Source organism: Cupressus sempervirens, chromosome 6 (genome assembly GCF_028749045.1).
Source record: "Cupressus sempervirens isolate cs-2001-9-10 chromosome 6, ASM2874904v1, whole genome shotgun sequence".
Lineage (NCBI taxonomy): Eukaryota > Viridiplantae > Streptophyta > Pinopsida > Cupressales > Cupressaceae > Cupressus > Cupressus sempervirens.
Window position 1 is genome coordinate 354,580,565 of NC_143123.1, and position 21,030 is coordinate 354,601,594.

Consider the following 21,030-nt stretch of genomic DNA (forward strand, 5'->3'; position numbering starts at 1 on the left):
CACACCATGCTGATAAAATATTGCCCATAGAAACAAAAAAGCACTTAAGGAAAACATAACAGGGGAAAAAAGAAGAGAAAAACTAACTTCAGAACCTCCACACTGGGGAGTACCGGATCCACATAGATTGAGGAGCAAACACTCAAGAGTATAATCAACAATATTCCAAGGAACAAGAAAGAGGAACATCTATCCATCTAAATCAAAGCGGTAAAGAACATACAAAAAGCAACATCACAATGAACAAAAATGATAAAACAACTAACTAAGTACGTAGTTCTTCCCAACCATCAATGGCATCATAAGACTATCATGGGCCCTAGCCATCCCCTGTACATAACATCCCAAGCCATCGATCAAATCATTGGTACTATTGTAATAGGGATGTCACTACTAAAAAATGCTACAATATAAGTATAAGGAAATCTAACATGCTAGTAGTAAAGCATAAGATAATCCAATACAACAATTCACATCATCTAGTCATATGCTAAAATTTATAAGATGGGAATGCATCAAATAAACTAACATTAGCTAAACATGATATCCAAGCATTCTAATGAAAGAATAAATCACAAGAAAGCATCCTCTGAAACTCGAAGCATTAAGTGAAAACATCCAGCAATGGTTGCACTAGGATAAGAGACCATCTCTGTACACCGGTCCCTAGTAATGGTGAAGGTAGCTACGCCTCCAAACCACATGGCACCTGTAGGTCCACACCCACTATGCTGATGGAGATAATGATCCAACCACAAACACACAAAAATAACATCCATGGCTAACACTCATGCCAGACAGTATGATGGTTGTAACCAAGAACTTAAGATAATGCAAGGAGTACAGGTCCTAGTGAAACACTCAATAGGCTACTAAGTAGGGGATGACATCATGGAGAGTTGCTTGGTGCCAACAAGCCCAAGCTCAGATTTGTGCAGATTCAACTCCCTCAATGGAAGGCTCATACATTGTGTAGATTCAACTCCCTCAATGGAAGGCTCATACACTAAAGCACTATTTTATTATCTTTAGTTTTATTAACACTCACACATTTTATTTGGTTATCACTTACTTAAAACTTCCTCTACCAACCCTATGGCATCATGACACCAGGCTGCGAGATAGAAGCCCCCTCCATATGCTACGCTACCCTACCCATTCTCATTGTATGACAAGTGCCCATGGGCGTGCATACTCCCATCCCAACCCTAATGATCATAACTTTTGGAAGTACCACAAAAGATCGGGCCTTGCAAGTCTCCCAACAAATGTATGCACATGTACTCATGTGTGGTGCACCACCATCACAAAGATCAAAACACAAGGACAGGATGAGAACACAATGCAAAAGATAACACCCAACTGAAAGCAACATAGGAAGGATGAATTCTACATGAATTCCAAAGCCAATAAAACCATACATCATGAAATCACTCAATTGGCCTCAATCTAGGAGTATGGATTCTACATGAATCCCAATGATGCAACAAAACCAGACATCATGAACTCACTCAACTAGCCTCAATTTGAGAATATGAATTCTACATGAATCATAGTGTCCACGAAAAAAAAACAAAGGTCCAAAAGAATCCATAAAACTAGGTATAAAATCACATCCTGAAAAATAGGAAAATGTTCATACTTGCCCAACCGAGTAGAATTAGCATACAAAAATGGAGGGGAACATTATTTCTTAGCCTAAAAAAGATGGCTACCGAAAACAAAAGCAGAAACAATAAAACAAGAAAGCCCTACCTCACAGCCAAAAGGGCAAAACAAGAATCTAAACCATAAAATAAATAGCCCACAAAAGTAGCTGAAAAATGTGGTAATCCAAGGTTTGCCTAAGTTGGATCCAATGAGCTCAACCTCATGATGATCCTATGCCTGTAGCTCCCATAATGAACAAAATAGTAAATCCTCATGAAGAGGATTTTGGGTTTTACTCTCCAACTTTCTAATTCAAAAGTGAGAAGTGAGGAATTAAATTTCTTTTTGGATATTTATTCACTTTTCAAGTGAATAATCAATTAGGAAAAATAACCAACCAACCTAGTTAAACCCAGAATTGACCCAAATGAAAATAGGCTATTCCTATAAATAAGAATTCATCTATGAAAAAGCTACCAGAAATTAAAATAAATCAATTAAAAAGCTCAGAAACCCAAAAACACATAAATTGCCTTAACAACTTTTGCGACAATGCGAACCTCTAAATGCACAGACATGCTTACTGGTCTAATCACATAATGCAAATGAGTTTAGATTTAATAATCATTAAAAGGGATAATAAAATAATTAAAATAAGGATACGTCGACCATACAAGGATGACACTGGTAAAATATGAATGGTTGAATCACTAAATCCATGTGTCACTGCCAAGGATATAGATCTTGCACACTAAACAACACAATCAAGTGCAATTGTATATAATAACATAGCCGAAGCAATAAATGAATTAAATAACCTAATTTAACCATTTATTTAATTATATTAAAATAATATATTTACATCACTCACATTCGCATAAAGCATAACAATGCAGGAATGGAGTAAATAACCATAGCATTAAATCCAACACATAACATAATTAGTGATATGTCCAAATGTCAAATAACCAGATATCATCATAAAACTCAGTGTCATCTCAAAAAGGCATCATCATGCAATATGATCAACTAAATAGCATAGTAGTCTAAAATTTATGATATTGAAATCAAAGTATAACATCTGACCCTCAGGTCCTCTCAAATATAAAACATCACATAAGTAACAGATATCTCTCAGATCAAAATATAACAAGGTAAATGTCCTCAACACATAACCAAATAATCCAACATGAACAATCCATTTCAATAATTTAAGCATTTAATAATGATTGTTAACACAACATGAAAAGGCACTTAAAATACATAAGTGAACACAATCATAAACATGACTAACCACCGCTATAGGAACCTAATCCAGTGTAGCATGGTAATAGAACATAGTGCAATCTCTACACACATCTCAAGGTAATTATGGAAAAACCTCATGATACCTCATTGATCTTAGTAAGCACTGGCACAAACCTTAATGAACCATAAATCATATCACAATCTCCTAAATCAGTCAAAGCATAATCAAAACAACTGATACATAAACATAAATCCAAACACCTCAACGGTGTAGACCACTCATGGTCACAATCATGATCCATCACAACAAAAGATCAACAAGGTTGCATCCATCTGAATGACTTACAAAAGTCAAATGGGAGAGGCACTACAAAGGTAACTAGAACACACACACTAGTCGTAAAACCATAATTCTCATTAATACACATGGGTCCTCAAATCTATATTTAGAAAAATCTAAATTTGGTCCTCAAATCATAATTCTCATTAGTACATATGGGTCCTTAAACTACAATATAACAAATCTAAGATTGACCCTCAAACAATTACATAAAACACTCTCATAAGGATAAAATTATAGGTCTTAGAAAATTGGTTGGGAAAAAGTAATCATGACTGAAACATTAACAAAAAGTACTTAACATAACCACAATGAAGTATAATATACCCTCCCTAAGCCTCAATGTACAACCACTATAGCCAACGTAAATCCCACTATACCCAACAACTACAAAGATAACGTAAACACATGCATTTCACATAAAATATTCTTAGTGAATAAAAGTTCACTTATTTTCAAAGGTTTAGCGTGACTATAAAATATATCATTTTAATATTTCATAACAATTTAACTATTTAACAATATAAAGTCTCAATTAATTCTCCTTATATAATAAAGTTCATTAATAGAAAGTATTAACTCTCTAATGAATAATTTATTCATTTAAATATCCTTTCTTTTGTTTACAACTCCATTTATATTATATTTAAATAAATATTAAACTAATTTGAACATTTATTTAAATTCAAAACTTAATATAAAACTCTAAGTTTATTTACATTAATAAATATCAAAATTTAATTTTCATTAATTAAACAAAACTTACTTTAAAACTTAATTTATACTTTTTATAAATCTTAAAAAATACATTTTATTTATTTATTTATTTAAACTCTTAAAATAAATAAATAATAGCTTTACAAATTGGGGGAAAAAATTAAAAAAATAAATAAATTAAAGAATAATTAAAAAAATAAATTCAAAGGAAAATATTAAATTTCCTAAATATATACCAACATACTTTTCTCATTTTTTAATTATTTAAAACCCTACGAGATAAAATTTTCTTTTTCCTTTAGGGTTTCTAGTAAGGTTTTTGTTTTCTAATATTTTGTTGTAAACATGGAAAGCCAAATCAACCAATAACATGATTTAATGGAAATCAACCAATTTAGATGCAAGGTAGTCAGTCTTTTCAAATAAAATATCAACATGAGTTTTCCAAACCCTGCCTATAATCACAATTGAATAGAAATAACAAACAAAGCAAAAAACACAACTCCAAATCCAAGCTTTCAAAATATTTGGGGGAAATGGGGACATTAATATTATTATTACATATGATTATAATTATGATTATTATTATTAACTATTATTATTATATATGATTATAATTATTATTATATAGTAATATGTATAATAATTATTATTAAATTTAATATAGTTATAAATATAATAATAATTATTATAACTAAATATAATATAGTAATATATATGATAAATATTATTATAAATAATAATATATATGGTTATTATTATTATCAAATCTATAATCTAGTAATATATATGATTATTATTGTTATATAATCTAATAATAATATATTATTATTATATTAATACATATATATAGTGTTATATTATTATTAAATATAATCTTGTCATGAAATGCATCGAAAGGGGTCATAGGCTAATGTATGACCCCTTTCGGTGCATTCCCAATGGGTCCCTAGGGGTCCTAGGGCCCATAGGGACATACATTGTCATTAGATGCATTGAGAGGTCTCGACGCATTAGAACCAACTACATGCATCCCTAAGGGTCTTAGGGCCCCTAAGGACATATGTTGTCATGAAATGCATCCAGAGGGATCATAGGTTAACCTAGGGATCATAGGTTAGATCAGATACCCGATTAAACTGGCATGATTTTCCCAAAAATATTCCCTATCACTGCAAACTCAACAACATCGCTTTTTATGGGCCATTTTCACAGGTTTTTGGGAAAACTCATGTTTTGGGGCCCAAACGATCAAAACATGTTTGATAATATATCATTAGGTGTCCAATATTGTCATCTGAATGGGGAGTAGTAGTGATCGAAAGGCTAAATGCAAAAGGAAGGTATCCAATGAAGACATTGTGGCATATCGGGAAAGGGACAAGGTAAATCATTGAAGGAAAAGACAAGGTATGTTAAATGTGATTCAAGTTGACGATGAATTGGTCGAAGGTGAAATTATAGAGTCAGATAATGAATATGTGTAGTTGGGGAAGGAAAATGTACCAATTGATAATGATAATGCCATGATTGAAAATTTAGAGAATGAAAATTTGGAGGATGAAATGCTACTAGGTCATAATGTAATTATTTATGCATTGAATAAATTTAGGCACTATATTACTAGATATGCAATATTTGTTCATACTAATCACTTTGCTATAAAGTATCTAATGAATAATCCTCCAATATTAGGAAGATTAGCTCGCTAGTTGTTACTTATGCAAGAATTTGATATCACGATAATAGATAAACCTAACAAGGCCAATATGGTAGCTAAATTTCTTTCTCAATTGCATGTCCTTGATGATCTTGCAACCATTGATGAAAATTTTCTAGATGAACACCTTTTCCTATTATTGGCCCAAAATCCATGGTATGTAGATATTGCAAATTACCTAACCACAAGAAAGATGCTAGCCCACTTATGTGCCAAAGAAAGGAAGTTACTCTCTGAAAAGTGTTTTAACTATTCTTGGATTGTTGGATTTATGTTTTATACGAGACCTAATCAAGTAATGTGTCAGTGCATAAGGGAAGATAAAACATATGATATCTTGAGGGCATGTCATGATGAGCCTTGTGGAGGTCATTTTTTAGCCAAAAGGATAGCCTTTATAATATTGAAAAGTGGGTACTATTGGTTAAGTTTACACAAGGATGCAACTAGATACACTAAGAAATGTGATAAGTGTCAACATATGGGAAGACCCACTAAATCAAATGAAATGCCCCTGTAGCCTCAAGCAGTTGTTGCACCCTTTGATAAATGGGGGATTGACTTTTTCACTCGTATTGAATCCTCTTCACAAGGTAAATCCTATATCGTAGTTTGCATTGATTATGTAACTAAGTGCGTAGAGGCCAAATCCATGAAACACCCAAGGGATAAAAATATTGCAAAGTTCTTGTATGAATCCATCTTTACACAATTTAGAGTTCCTAGGGAGTTGACATCTGATCAACGAGCTCAGTTTACATGTAACTTGATAGCTATTCTCATGAAAGAATATATTATTTAGCATGGTAAGTCATCACCTTACCACCCATAAGATAATGACCAAGTAGAAGTTACCAACAGGGAGCTAGAATCCATTCTCACCAAAATAGTAGCACTCCATAGAAAGGATTGGACCACATGCCTTCCTAAAGTTCTTTGGGCTTATAAAACCACCTAAAAATCTACAATAGGTTTTACTCCTTTTGAGCATTTTTATGGTAGGTCAAATGTAATTCCTATAGAATTTGAATATAAAACATTGAGGACTACTTTGGAGCTTGGTATGGAACTGACTATTGCATAACAACACCGAAAATTGAGTTTAAATGGTCTTGATGAATGGTGCAAATCTACATTGAACAACACCAAACTCATCCAACATCAATGAAAAACAATGGCATGATAAGTTTTTCAAAGATAAAATGTTTGCTATAGGAGGTTGGGCCCTCCTTTAGGATTCCAAGTATCGGCACAATCTAGGAAAGTTTCAAACTCACTAGTTAGGACTGTATAAAATTGTTGTTGTATTTCCAAATGGAGTGGTCCAGTTTTGTTCTATTGATCATGTTTGATTCAAGTTACTTGTCAATGGGCATCACCTCAAGCTCTACAAAAATCTAGTCAGTTGTGAGGAGTTCCTGCAGTAGTTTCAACACAATGCAAATGTACTCATTCCTAGAGCCGAGCAATTTGGGTCTTCTACCTTGACTACTACTAGCTCTTAATTCCATTCAATATTTTCATAATAAACATTTTCTTTCTTAAAGTACTTACCCTCTCTCTTTTCTATCATTCCACTCTATCCCATCACTCCATCATTTCTGATGATCTTTTTCGGCACACTTTGTTGCAACACCTACCAGGTATGTGTCGCGTACTCTTGGATATATTTTCTTTTACTCACTCTTTATTAAAAATTTGTGTTGTTTAACTTTATTACTCTTGCATATATCCTATCTTGGTGGGACCCATGCCTATACTTAGTTGGAAGGGGGGGAGGAATATTCATTTTTCAAATTTTCAAATCACATGTAAACTTTAAAAGCTATTATCTTATGATATGACTATCATCACATATTGATGACCTATCCTTTTATGATTGAGTCATTAAGGGAGTTAAGGACATTAATGTTGAGCTTAACTTTTAATGATAATTGGCAGTGTGTTCGAGGTGACAAACCTGTACATGAGTAAAAAATTATGAGACTATATGTAATGAATAATATCATGAGATTGCATGCATTAAAAATCTTTATGAAGCACAAAGTGACAGTATGTTAGTTTTTGTATTCGGTGCCATAATATTGCAAATTTTGTTAACTTGCCTTTATTGAACTATGGAAAATGCTATAATTCTATCAAAATTCTACTATGAGTAACAATGGGTGGAAGTCTCTAGAGATATGAACCAGTTGATTATCAAGTTTTGTTGGGTGATGTGACCAGTTGCGAGATGTTCCAAAGAAGAGGATGGTTAGATTACTACCTCAGTCTTATAGGATTTGACAAGGAGGTTTCTCTTCAACTCTTGAGCACCCTGTAGGATGGCTTTGGAATGGTTAAGGGCCTCAAAAATTAATTTACAAAAGATGTGGTAGCCGAAGTCATTGGGTTACCCAAGGAAGGAGAAAATTGGGCAAAAGATTTTGACCTACAAATGACTAGGGCACAGTTCAGTGTGCATTCTGACCCTCCATTGGACATTGACAAGAAAGAAGGGTAACTCTAGATTATCATTGCCTTCGAAGTTTTTCTAGTCAACAACATTCATCATTCAATACTTCACTTTTGAAGGTTGTTACAAATATTAGCATGCCCTACATTTTAATATTTTGGCTCATCTATGACATGATTATTGATAGGTAAATGTTCCCAAATTCCTATTTAACATTGTTAAGAAGCAAGCTTCTTTAGTGCAATCAGAAAAGCATCAGTCTATCTCCCATCATTGCTTGATAAAATTAGTTGTGGAAAGAGAATTGAAAAAACAATCAATTGGGACATTGGAAGAGTTTTTTTAGTTAAAAGAGGTAGAGCCTAGGTTGGTTGGCCCTAGAGGCCAAGGGGTTGGACAAAGGGATTTGACATTTACTAGTTTTTTTAAGGTTATCCCCTAGACTGAAAATGTTCCTGAAGCCTCTTCCTCTAGTCCTAGAATAGCTAAGAAGAGGATTTATAAAGCTAATAACTTTATTTCTAGAAAAAAGAAAAAAAAAATAGAGAAGTTGTTAGTGCCCCCAAGACCCCATCGTCTATTAAGACTAGGTCTACAATTAGGGAAATCAAAGATAAAGTTGTGGGGCCTGAAGAAGAGAAATTAGTATGACAACCTGATGATGAAATTAATGTTAATTAAACCCTTCACTCATAAGAAGAGGGAGGTTTACAAAAACCTCTTGAAGCACCTACTATAGAAATATCTGCAAGAAAGAGGAAGTGAAAGAATTATTTGTGCCTATTGACACCTCCTACAAGATGAAGTGCGAGGTTTTATGAAGGAAGTAGGGATACTGAAACCCCTATTCTAATGGTTGACCTAGAGTCTTCAAGGGTAGAGAAGGAATCCTCTTTGGAGGAAAAATTGCAAAAGGATGTAGCCACTGATAATGAGTGCTATAATCAGATTTCACAACCTGAAGTTGACCTTAGTGTTAACTATGTGCTTATTGATAGTGATAAGAGTCTGATGAACCTAAAACATCTAAGGAATTTGAAGAAACCCTATTATGTAGGAAATTGATGAGAATCCAAAAGACCTTCCTTTCGAGGACTATAAAAAATTCAGGCAATAAATTATCGAGGAAGTAATAGAAAAACTCAATTAGGATGGACTAGATACACTAACCATAATAGTGGCTGAATCCAGTAAGGAAGAGAATGTGGTGACAATAATTGTCATAAGAAAAGGAGAATGCTCCACACCAAAAAGTGTCAAAAAAATCCTCATTTGACCTTTGAATGGATAGATAGTTTTAATTAGGAACCATTTCCACCACCCAATTTGTCTACACCTTTGTCTGCAGGAATCAATTTGTTTCAATAGTTGTTATGGGAAAGAGCTCAATAGAAGCTAGAAAAATAAAAATTGAAACATTTTATTAATGAATAGAGCTATCAGTTGAAATAGAGCACAGACCAGAATGAAGTTTTAGAAAGGAGGATTGAACAAGTTATAGGATTGATTCCTGAATTAATGGAATGTAGATTACCATTGCCAGTGTATGCATTGTTCCTTAAAGAGCAGCTATTGAACTTCAAATTAACTAGAATTGTGGAAGGATTTAATCCCTCCATTTGAACTCCACATGAGTTATATGACATATTCCAGTCTATTCCAATGCGTTTAAAGAACTTACTGTGTGAGTTGTATCTCCATAATTTGGTAGTACCTAATAATACAGAGTGGAACTCACTCTTGTATATAGGGGATGTGCAGTTGAGAGTAGTGATGTCTTAGATGCATAATGAAATAAGTAGGGAACATCAAGCTAAGCCTTATAGGAATAATGAAATGACAATCCCTTTTCTCATGAGACCAAAAGTTCAAGACACTAGAAAGACATTTATGGTTTGGATTTCTATCCTAGGAAACCTTGCTAGAGTTAGTAAAGTATGTTCAGTCAAAGAACAAGCCTTTGTAGACTTGGAGTAGCACTCCTGTCAAGATGTTGAGACAACTATTGTTGCTTCAAGAAAATAGTGGACATGGATGCCACATGGCCTGAAGATAACAGAACCCCACTCTCATCAAAATTTAACCCTTGCTACTATTAGAATTCCATGGTATATTGATTTGGTAAGGAATCAATGCAAATATTGGCTTCCATTAAGGTATCAAGCCCCTATTATCCTACAATCACTACTAGTAGTAAATGACAATGCAGAGGATCATGACATGACAACCAAAGTTTGGTGATGAAGAAGGTTCAAGGCAGATATATATGCATGCCCACACACACACACACACACACATTCAAGGTTCTAATCTCCTATGGATATCATGGAGAAGGTGGTTCCTTCTCTAATCACATTATTTTTGAAGTTGGGATCTTAAGTTTACTAAATCAAATATATTGTCTCTTTAGTTTTTAAAATAATTGTTTCATGCTTATCCATGTTTCTCAAGGGTATAGGGCTAGAGATCATCTCCATATATGAATAAATAGGATGTGTTTGTTCCTTTAGATTTTAGTTTAACATCCCTCAATGGGAAGGAAGACAACTTTTCTTTAAAGTCACATTTTGAAATTTTCATTCTTAGTTTCAATTTTCTTGTGCAAAGATATAAGGGAATGAGCTTGATAAGGATTTGTTGTTAGAGAGGCATGCCTTAATAATATCAACCCAACTATTTAGGGTTCGAGAGATCTTATTTAAGGCCTTGATTAAGGAGAATAAGAGGATAACTCAATGAGGATAAATTTAAGGTCCTCCCTCTCCATTGGATTTAAGTCTTAGAATCAAAGTAGCCATGTTTTGATCGAAGGTAAGGATATACCGCTTGTAGGGTATAGAGTTACTTGAAGCTACCTCAAGTGGTGGAATGTTGCAATTCCTAATTGTTTTGATAGAGAGTTATTGCTTGTCTTTTATTTTTTCCTTGTTGATCTTATGTGAATTTTTTTTAACTATCCTTTAACTTTTGTATTTTCTCTTTTGTTCTTTATGTTAGGACTCTTTGAAAATCCCTCATTCTAACTCATAGTTATGGTCAAATTTTTTACTTTAAATAAACTAAATATTCATGAATGAAACATACTTACATTTGCACCATTCCCTTTTCCATTAAATTATCAATATCACATGTTTTTAGATGATTCATGGAAATCATAAATAATTTAATAAAAATTGTAAAATCAAACTTTCACAATGTATAACTAGAACCTATAAAGATCATTTTAAAAATAATATTGAAAACATACAAATTTAAACAAATACAATATAAATGGAAAAAACAAACCTCTAGATCCAACAAGAGCTTAATTAGGAATATAACACCATCACCTATCCTATCAATACATATTTTCAATAGATACAAGTAGTTGCATTTCCATATGATAGAAAAAAATTAAGATAACTATTTTTCTTAACTTAAATGACTTTTTTTTTTTTTTTGCCACTCTATAGTAATTATAAATTTCCAATTATTTTTACAAACCAATTTTTACAAATTTTTCTTTTAATATATATTTTCTATCATATATATTTTATTTTATTTTTTGAATTTTATTTAAATAAACTATTTTTTGCAAAAATAGTTACACAATGGAATTCAAAAATAATATTGGAAGCAATCTTATGAATTGTGAGAAGTTATTTGTTTTCAATTCAAAAAAATTCAAATATTTACTATCAAATTTATTTTGATGGGTATTATTGATTGAGATTAATTATTATTATTTATGAAGTTCGAGTAGAGTTGAATCTAAAATCTAATTTACAATTTTTTGATGGACTACAAAGATAGCATAATATTAGTAATAATAGAAATTGAAATATACAAAATCACAAAATATTAAGATATAACTACAATCGTAAATCTAAAAACATAACTAAAATTTGAATAATATTATATGTCCTCCCAAGAATTAAGATTTTAACATATCTATTACTTCATTGAAATATAACTTAGAATAATAGAAACAAAAACTTAAAAATGATTAATTAATCCACTAGACGTTCCTTATCTTTTAACATATATGTTAATTCATTGAAATATAACTTGGGATAATAAAAACAAAAAATTTTAAAATGGTTAATTAATCCACCACAGGTTGCTTATCTTTTAATATATGTATTACTTCATTGAAATATAACTTAGAATTATAAAAACAAAAATTTTAAAATGGTTAATTAATCCACGAGACATTCCTTATCTTTTAACATATCTTTTTTGAAATACTTAATTAATCCACCAGACGTTCCTTATCCACAATTTAAAGAAGAAAATCAGCATCTATCACCGAAACATATCGAAAGTCCTAAAACATAGAACAACCAAAAGAAGATGCCAATGTGAAATACAGGAGAAGTCAATCTTTTGGGCGTTCCAGTTCACCAACATAATCACAAATCGAAAACCATGGTCTTGTTTCATGTAGGTTAGAGTTTGGAAAACGAGACACTAGTGTGCAATACAGTTATAATTTTGCTCCCTTTCTCTTTCTTCCTAAGTTTTTAGAAACTATTTTCCCTACTCACAATTTTCCTTTTTTTTATCTCATTCAATTCATCTACATTTTATTTTCTCAATCTTTTCCAAATATTAAAACATTCCATTGATATAATTAATATAACTTTTTTGATTTTAGAGTTCACAATCAAATGATATCCCTTCAAAATTGACTTAACTGATGAAACCAGAGTTAGGGAGGCATGGGTCGATAATTTAGAAAAGGAGACGGCTCTGATCTAGGAGATATTAGACAATTATCCTTATGTTGCCATGGATATAGAATTTCTAGGCATATTGGTAAGACCTACAGGAAATTCTAAGCCTACTTTAGAATATCATTACCAAGCTTTAAAGACTAGTGTTGATATGCTCAAGCTTACTCAATTGGACCTCCCCTTTTTGAATGAAGATGGAAACCTTCCCACATGGATAACTAATAAGTACCATATCTAGTAATACAATTTCAGAGAATTTACCGTTGACGTAGATCTATATGCCAATGATTCTATTGAACTTTTGAGATAGAGTGGTATTGATTTCAAGAAGAATAATGAGATGGATATTGGAAGTTTTATGGATATTGGATATTCAAAAAATAAGTTATTTCATTATCTATGCTATAAATGAGCCTGGGATCCGAGGTATGTTATTCTACTCACACTATACTATCATAATTATTATTGATTTGAGGCTTAATTTAAAAATAGAAAAATGTTCTTTTCCAAATCGAAGACTTCAATCAGTAAGTAAGAGTTTAGTATTTTATTTTTAAAAAACTGTTCTCCATCAGTAATGTACAAGAAATCAAAAGGATGAATTAATTAAGAAGGGAATTATAATTGTGCAATTGAAGTGGTATAAATTAACAATATAAGGGAAGATATATCTAGAAATCTTAAATTGTAAGGATTTTGTCAATTTATTTTTGTATCTCTATGTATGAGTGAATGGCTTAAAGTAAGATTTCTTTTGGGTATTCACTGATCTCTCTTAACAGATTGTCAGAAGGCAAAGTGGTCTATGAAAAATATTATAATTAGACCTTCTTCTCTTATGCAGAACCCAGAAAGATGAGTCCATCTAGAAAGAATTCCTGTATACACAAGCTATACAACCACAAAATTAATCGGTCATACAAAAGAGGAACACTCAATTATTTTTCCCAAACATTATAAAACATATATTAAAACCATCAAGTCAAAAACAACATAAGTGGCCACTAGCCAAAACAAATTTGAAAGCACATTTCAGAACTCTGAATCAGTAAGTAAAGAAAAGAGACAAACTAAATTTCTTAGATTATAATGAACCCAAAATCTAATATTACATCTAAACCAATAAATCAATCAAGAAAATAAACAACAAAATTTTGAAACCCTAACTAGAGATCATAGGTTTTTAAAATCATATGAAACCCCACACAAATTCTTGACAACACATTTCGAAACTAACACAGTTTATCCAGAATTTTTTGAGGACTACCATGAGCAGTGAAAAAAACTTGTGCCTACAACCCTAAATTTGAAGCACACAGATAATTTCTTCAACCAGTTGGAACCGAAAACCCTAAAATATATTTTCATAAATTGTGAGTATAATATTTATTGACATGACAAAGCACTGGAGCACAATTATGGAAGTTTTAATATGTAACTTCGAATTGAAAACTTGTGTTCCCGTTTTCATCATTTGACCAATTTAAATACCAAGTCTAGATTACAAATTGCATATGAACACTGTGTATATGCCCATCTCTAAATGCACAAATTTATCATCAATTTTCTATTTAAAACATAATCATAAAAGTCTGTTCTAGTATGTTTCTCCTTTCTAAGATTATTAAAAAGTTTAGATAAATCAAAATCCAATGATAAATAGCTAAACTTGGGTTGGACCAATCCAAATTCTAAAAATTAATATGTGATTTAATGAGACTTGAAAATTTTGTGGACCTTAGAATGGAGACCGATCCAAAATTGGTTATAGAACACACAACTTCAATTCCATTTTAATAAGAATTCGATCACTCTGTTTTACCCTCAAAGATCCCAAAAATATAATTTGAGAATTGAATGGTATCAACTTTAAGATTGCTATAATTAGCCTATTCAAGATTTGATCCAGAATTATTTCAGAGTTATGATTTTCTTTCATATTATTTCCAGATAGTATCGGCCCATATTGAAGGACACAATAACACTATTTCTGGCAGTTATGGGTTAGTGCCAATTCTAGTGTTTATCAATAATTTCATCTGATTGAGTATGGAATTCCTTTTTTTGAAATTGATATTATGATATTATCAGTTGGCTTACTAAAATCCAATTTGAATGGATGGGAATATAAATTGGTTCCATGAATTTGTTACTAAATGAGTTAAATATTATTTTACAATATAGTTTTAATGGTTGATATTAAAAGGATCTCCCTTTTAAAAGTTTTAAAAAAAATGCTAATGCTATCGGGTCTGAGAATGAAGGCATGATTTGGAAATGAAAGGTTAGTTCTCTTCTATGAAAATGAAAGCCAATTTATAATCGGTTCTGCATAGTAATTTTTTTAGATTAACTTCTTGGCCAAATGTGGTATGGATTTTATTAGTTTATTACTAATCAATTGGAGATGATTATATAAGGAGACCAAATTAAATTAATTCCACAGAATATGTCTTCATGGTTGATTCAGAAGATCTAATTTATAGGAAAGCTAATTTTCTAATTGGGCTCATTTTCTTATCTCACAAGACCAAATTGATCTGTTGTGACTTCTTCCAATGTCTCTGAGCTTTTGCTGAAGATATCTCAAATGGGTATGACTTGAATTTGATCACAAAGCTTCCAAAAGAACAACAATCCTCAATGCTAATAAATAACAATACAAATCTATATTAATTTTTTTGTTAATCTTTCACATCTTTATGAACTAGCCATCCATCAAAATCATAAACAGTGTCATCAGTTGTCATTCCCCATTCTTCACTTTGTCTATCAGCAATGGATCTTCCTTCAATATTATCTCTTGTGTTTTGCACCTACATAGAAACAATGTTTACAATTCAAGATACTGATTTTTTGAGCTATTACTATCACGAAAAACTTCTCATTTTCAGCATTCCAAATAAAGAAGAAATCTAGAATTTTTTTATTGAACAACACATATGTCAAATAAAATACTAGAACAAGAAATTTTTCATCTTTTCTAGAACAGGAGAACACTATCTAGAATATGTAATGTTGTATCTACCTTAACAAAACTTACATCAGAATGTTGGACAACTATATCCTCAATTGTATGGGATGTAGTCGCTTCCTGAGAATTTGTCAAGGGAAGTTTGACATTCCCTTCTATAATTTTCCTAGGTCTAATGGCTTCTTGAGAATTTTCTTTGAGAGAATATGTAATTGCATCTAGATTTTCTAAAATGTTATGACCTAGCTCACATTTTAATTCAATCAAATGTCTTGTAGCCTTTTCACTTGAACTTGATATTAGGGTCAAGTTCTCAAACATTTTTCCCAAAATTTGATGACCTAACTCAAGTTGTACTCTAGTCAAATGTCTTTCTACTTCCTGCTCTGAAGTTGTAGCTGCAGGTGTTGTAAAAGTTGATGTAGAGATATCCTTTGAAGTTGAATCAAGACTCAAGTTTTCTGCCAAATAAACAAGAAGCAAAATTGAATATGATCATTGACTATGATTGTAAATAAATCAAATTTAGAAACAATACAAAATAAATCATAGATTGTGGAAAACTAACATGTTTAAATAAAAAGACATTATTAGAAGAGAAATAAAGTATAATTTGTTCAAATGCAAAAAAAAAAACAAAACATTTGTTTTTTCCACTTCTTAACAGTGATATGCAGCTTTATTTTACCATATGTTGATAATTGAATATGTGAGAGAGATGCATCTACCTTTATATATGAAAGCCAAAGGTTCTGAAATTTGAAGATGATCTTTCAAGTTCAACTCAGTTGTAGGCTTTTCCTTAGAAAGTGCTTGAACAGTTTCCACGTTCTCTAAAGTTTTTTGAAATGTTTCTTTCAAATGTGGTGGCACTTTGAAATCAAATGCCCATGGAACATTTTTCTTCTCCTTTTCCATTGGTCTCTTGTTAACTGAAATCAATTTGCATTTCATTTAGATTTAGATTTGTTCACATATAATGATAAAAATAATTCATTTGATTGAAGTGATAAAGAATATGTGATATACTATTTAATGTAGTTGTTGGCCTAATTGAAAAAAAATGAACTAAAATTACCCAATGAGGTGAACGAGCTCATTCTTTGTTGGGTCTCCCTTAAGAGAACATAATAGTCAACAACCATTTAATAATTGTTGAGCTATTTAGAAGGTAACACATGATATAATCCAAGTGTCACATGAGCTAAGTGATTCAAAGAGGAAATATAGTTTAAGCCAAACATAGTAAGAAGAATCAAGCATGATCAAACATTAAAGGCTATATGTGTTGAGTTATGTAGTTAATGTATATGAGTTTGGAATGGAACAAAGTATTATGTAAAGCATTTTGTCAAATATGTAATGTATTTCTATGATCATGGTGAAGATCAAGGAGGTGATTGTACCTGTAATCCTATATCATTAATCCCTATGTAGTGTAAAAATATAATAAAAAAATAGATCTTAAGTGATAAAAAGGATGAATGAAAATCATTGATTATAATATGGAAGATTCTTAAGATGACTCTATAAGAAAGTATTCAAAGTTGAATATGTGGTTGTGAGTTCAAGGAATTATGTATGTAAAGATGAAGGGGAATTAGTCATTATTAAGTGTTGAAGTACTAAAGGTGAGAAAATAGTGCAGTGAGCAGATATTGCAAAGTAGTCAAATTAAGGTGATTAGATATTGGAGAGATAATATCTTTTATCAATAAATCAATGTAGACAAAATGATCATAGTACCATTACATTCAAACTAGCGTATCAGGTGAATCTCTTAATAGAGTGGTCCTAATAGACCTATTGTAAATCCTTTAAGAGAGTACTCACTTAGTTGTGAAGTTTAACTCCTTTCGTAAAGGTAAACTTAATAGTCTTGTATGATTTTAGAAAAGTGGACCCCTCATAGGGTCTTGAAGGTTTTGTGGGCATCATCCCCACTACCATTTTACCTTCATGTTGGAGGGGTTCTCCATTACCAAATATTGTGTCAAGTAATGTCTGATTACATACAAGGTTAATTTTAATGAGGTGTATAGTTAATTATGTTTACTATGGTTAATGTGTGAAGTGGTAAAAGTATTTAGGAGATTTTGATCCCCCCCCTCCCCCTCAACATATCACTTTCGCATTAGGATTCCAACAATTGGTATCAGAGCTTAGATCTCTAAGAAAGAAGTCTAACCACTTGAGAGTCAAAGTCTTGGAGATGGATACCTATAAACTAGGAAAAGTGATTAAAAATTAGAAGCCTAATTTGTAGATTGCATTAGAACAAGTAATGGTTGGAAAGAAGGAACTAAGGAAATCATTGAAGAGAAGGAAGGAGATGAAAATCCAACAAAATGATAGACAATACTAGGAAGAAAGAACTGAAGACATATGTGATGAAGGCAGATCTAGTGAATATGATGCAAAAATAGTGGATCTATTAGACAAGAACAATAATTTGAGTGAAGAAGTAAGAGAACTAAAGAGAGAATATGAAATGTGTTTAGTAAGACTATGTGAAAGAATGGAAAAAAAGAGATAAGTTGAAGATGATAAGACAATGGTTGATGAAGATACAAGGAAAATGGCTACAAGACATGATGAAAGGGGTATCAAAATACAAAGCTTGACATACAATAAAATTGATATAATCAATTAATTATTAAGAACTAATCATGAAATTTGTAGGAGGGTGGAAGAGATTGCAAACCAAAGATCATAAAATAGTCAATTGAAAAATAAATTGAGATATGAAAAATAAATCAATGAAATAATAAAGATATCTGAAGAAAGGATCCCCTAAAAATGAAGAGAGGTAAATAAAGGTTGGTTACCTTGGATCCCATAAAAATGAAGAGTGGAAAATCCATTAAGATGACCTAAAAACTAGGGAAAAGGCATCTATTACTAATTAAAGGCTCAATCTCAAGGGGTAGAGGCATTGTAAGAAGTTTTGAAAAGAAATATAGTGATTGTGAGTGTGATTAATAGTGCAGACTGAGCATTTTCGTCTTATGTGATGCTATATGGACTAAAGAGTAAAAATTGAGTTGAATTCATGTAATAGGATTATTTTTAAGTCTTTTTCATTTTTTTTAGTTTGAATGTAGAGTTAGTTTAGTTGGTTTAGTAAATTGTTTTGTACGCAGGCTATTCATTGGAGTCGTGTCAACTAGTCTGTGAAGAAATGGTTCCCCCATGAAATCTAACCATAGGAAACACCTGAGGGTAGAAGAAAAGGTTAGGGGAGTCATCAATGTACATATGTATAGGAGTTGGAGTTGTGAAATTTTGGGAAGATATTTTTAAACTCAAGCCCTAGGCAATCTAGGAAGGCTCGATTAGAGGTTTGAAAAGTGTTGAAACCAATGTTTAGGTGTAGGGAATGAATGGGAGGTACAAAAAAAGTGCAATTCTAGGAATGGAATAGTCATACCTTGAAATATCCTAGAGATTAAATTATGGACTAGATTGACATCATTGAGAACCATTTTGAATGTGATAGTATCTTTGAAGCACAAAAAGTTGCGGTGGCCACATCTATATTAAGAGGTTCATCCCTTACTTGGTGGAAGTTTGTTAAAACTAAGAGAGAAAAGGATGGAAAATGTCCTATTATTATATGGAAATGTATGGTAAACAAAGTGAAGCAAACTATCTTTTTCATGACTATGAAATTCAGCATCATAGGTGAAGACAAAATCTTTGACAAAAATATTTAGATGTCCAAATATAAATCAAGGAATTTCAAAAATTATGTTTGAGGTCTGAGGTAGTTGAAGAGGAAAGCATTAAGCTTGCAAGGTACTTGAATGGCCTTAAATGGTCCATTCAAGATGGGATGACCCAAGTGAACTTCAAAACCATTATGCTATGTTATCAAATAGCCTTAAATATAGAAGAGAAAAGTAAGAGGAAGCAAGAAACCTCTAAAGGTAAGGCTAAGAGAAAGGAAAATAGAGTCAAAGAGGTGGTTATGGTAGAAAAGTTTCAAATTCAAGGACTCAAGGTGAGGTAAAATTCAATGAACAACAAGAAGGAAGCTCAAGTAGAGGTGATAGAGGAAGAAACTCTAATTATAGAGGAAGAAGTGGTGGACAAGGAGGAAGAGGAAACTACTTTGCTATTATGAAGTGTTACCAATTGTTATCAAATGGGTCACCCAACTTATAGATGTCCAGAGAAAAGTGGTTCATCACAAGGAGGTGAAAAGAGGACAAATCTAGTTCAAGATGAGTCAAATACAAGAGACAAGCATGCTGAAGTACCACTAAATTTAGAAGAAGGGGAGAACTTTGATCAAATAGCTAGTAAAGGAGGAACTAAGCCAAAGAAGATCTTTATTTAGGATAAAGTGCAAAATGATGGGAAAAGTGTGTAAAGTCATTATTGACTTAGGGTCTACTAACAATAGTGTGTAAGAGGAAATAGTCAACAAGATAAAATTGATAAGGATACCCCACACCAATCCTTATAAGATCACATGGCTTAACAAAGGCCAATATTTGTTAGTAAATGAACATGCATGGGTGGATTTCTCAATTGGAAGGTATAAGGATAAAGTTTTATGTGATGTGTTACCTATGGATGCATGTCATTTTCTCCTAGGTAGACCATGGAAATTTTATTGCCAAGATATCCATGATGGAGGAAAGAACTCCTAAACCTTTAAGAAGTACAATATGAATTTTAAAATATAATCATTGATGGAAGATGCTAAAGCAAAGGAAGCTAGTCCAAATGTTCTCATGGTGAGTGAAAAGTAGTTCCTACAAACCATGGAAGAAAGTGAAGGTGTAGGTTTTGCATTAGTGTGGAGACCAAAGGAGGGAAATGAAGATAAGGAGACTAAGAGGGCATAATCACCTTCAAGGGATGGTACAAGCTTACCAAGGTATTGTAAGTGATGGACAACCATCAATCTTGTAAGGAAACTCGGGTGCGGAAACAACTTCCTACACTAATCTCATAAGGAAAGTATGATGCAAATCCTATTAAAATCTTCTACACTTATAGATTCAATATCATGTAAACAACAATATTGTAGCCAACCATGCATACATAAAATAGACAAAGAAAGGAACACATAACACAAGGATTTGCCGGTGGGAAAAACCTTTTGCTAAAACAACCCCACCCCTTTAGAACGTACACAATGTATTATCTTCAACAAAAGGTTACAATACACTTGCAATGCAAGCTCAACATTGAAAATAG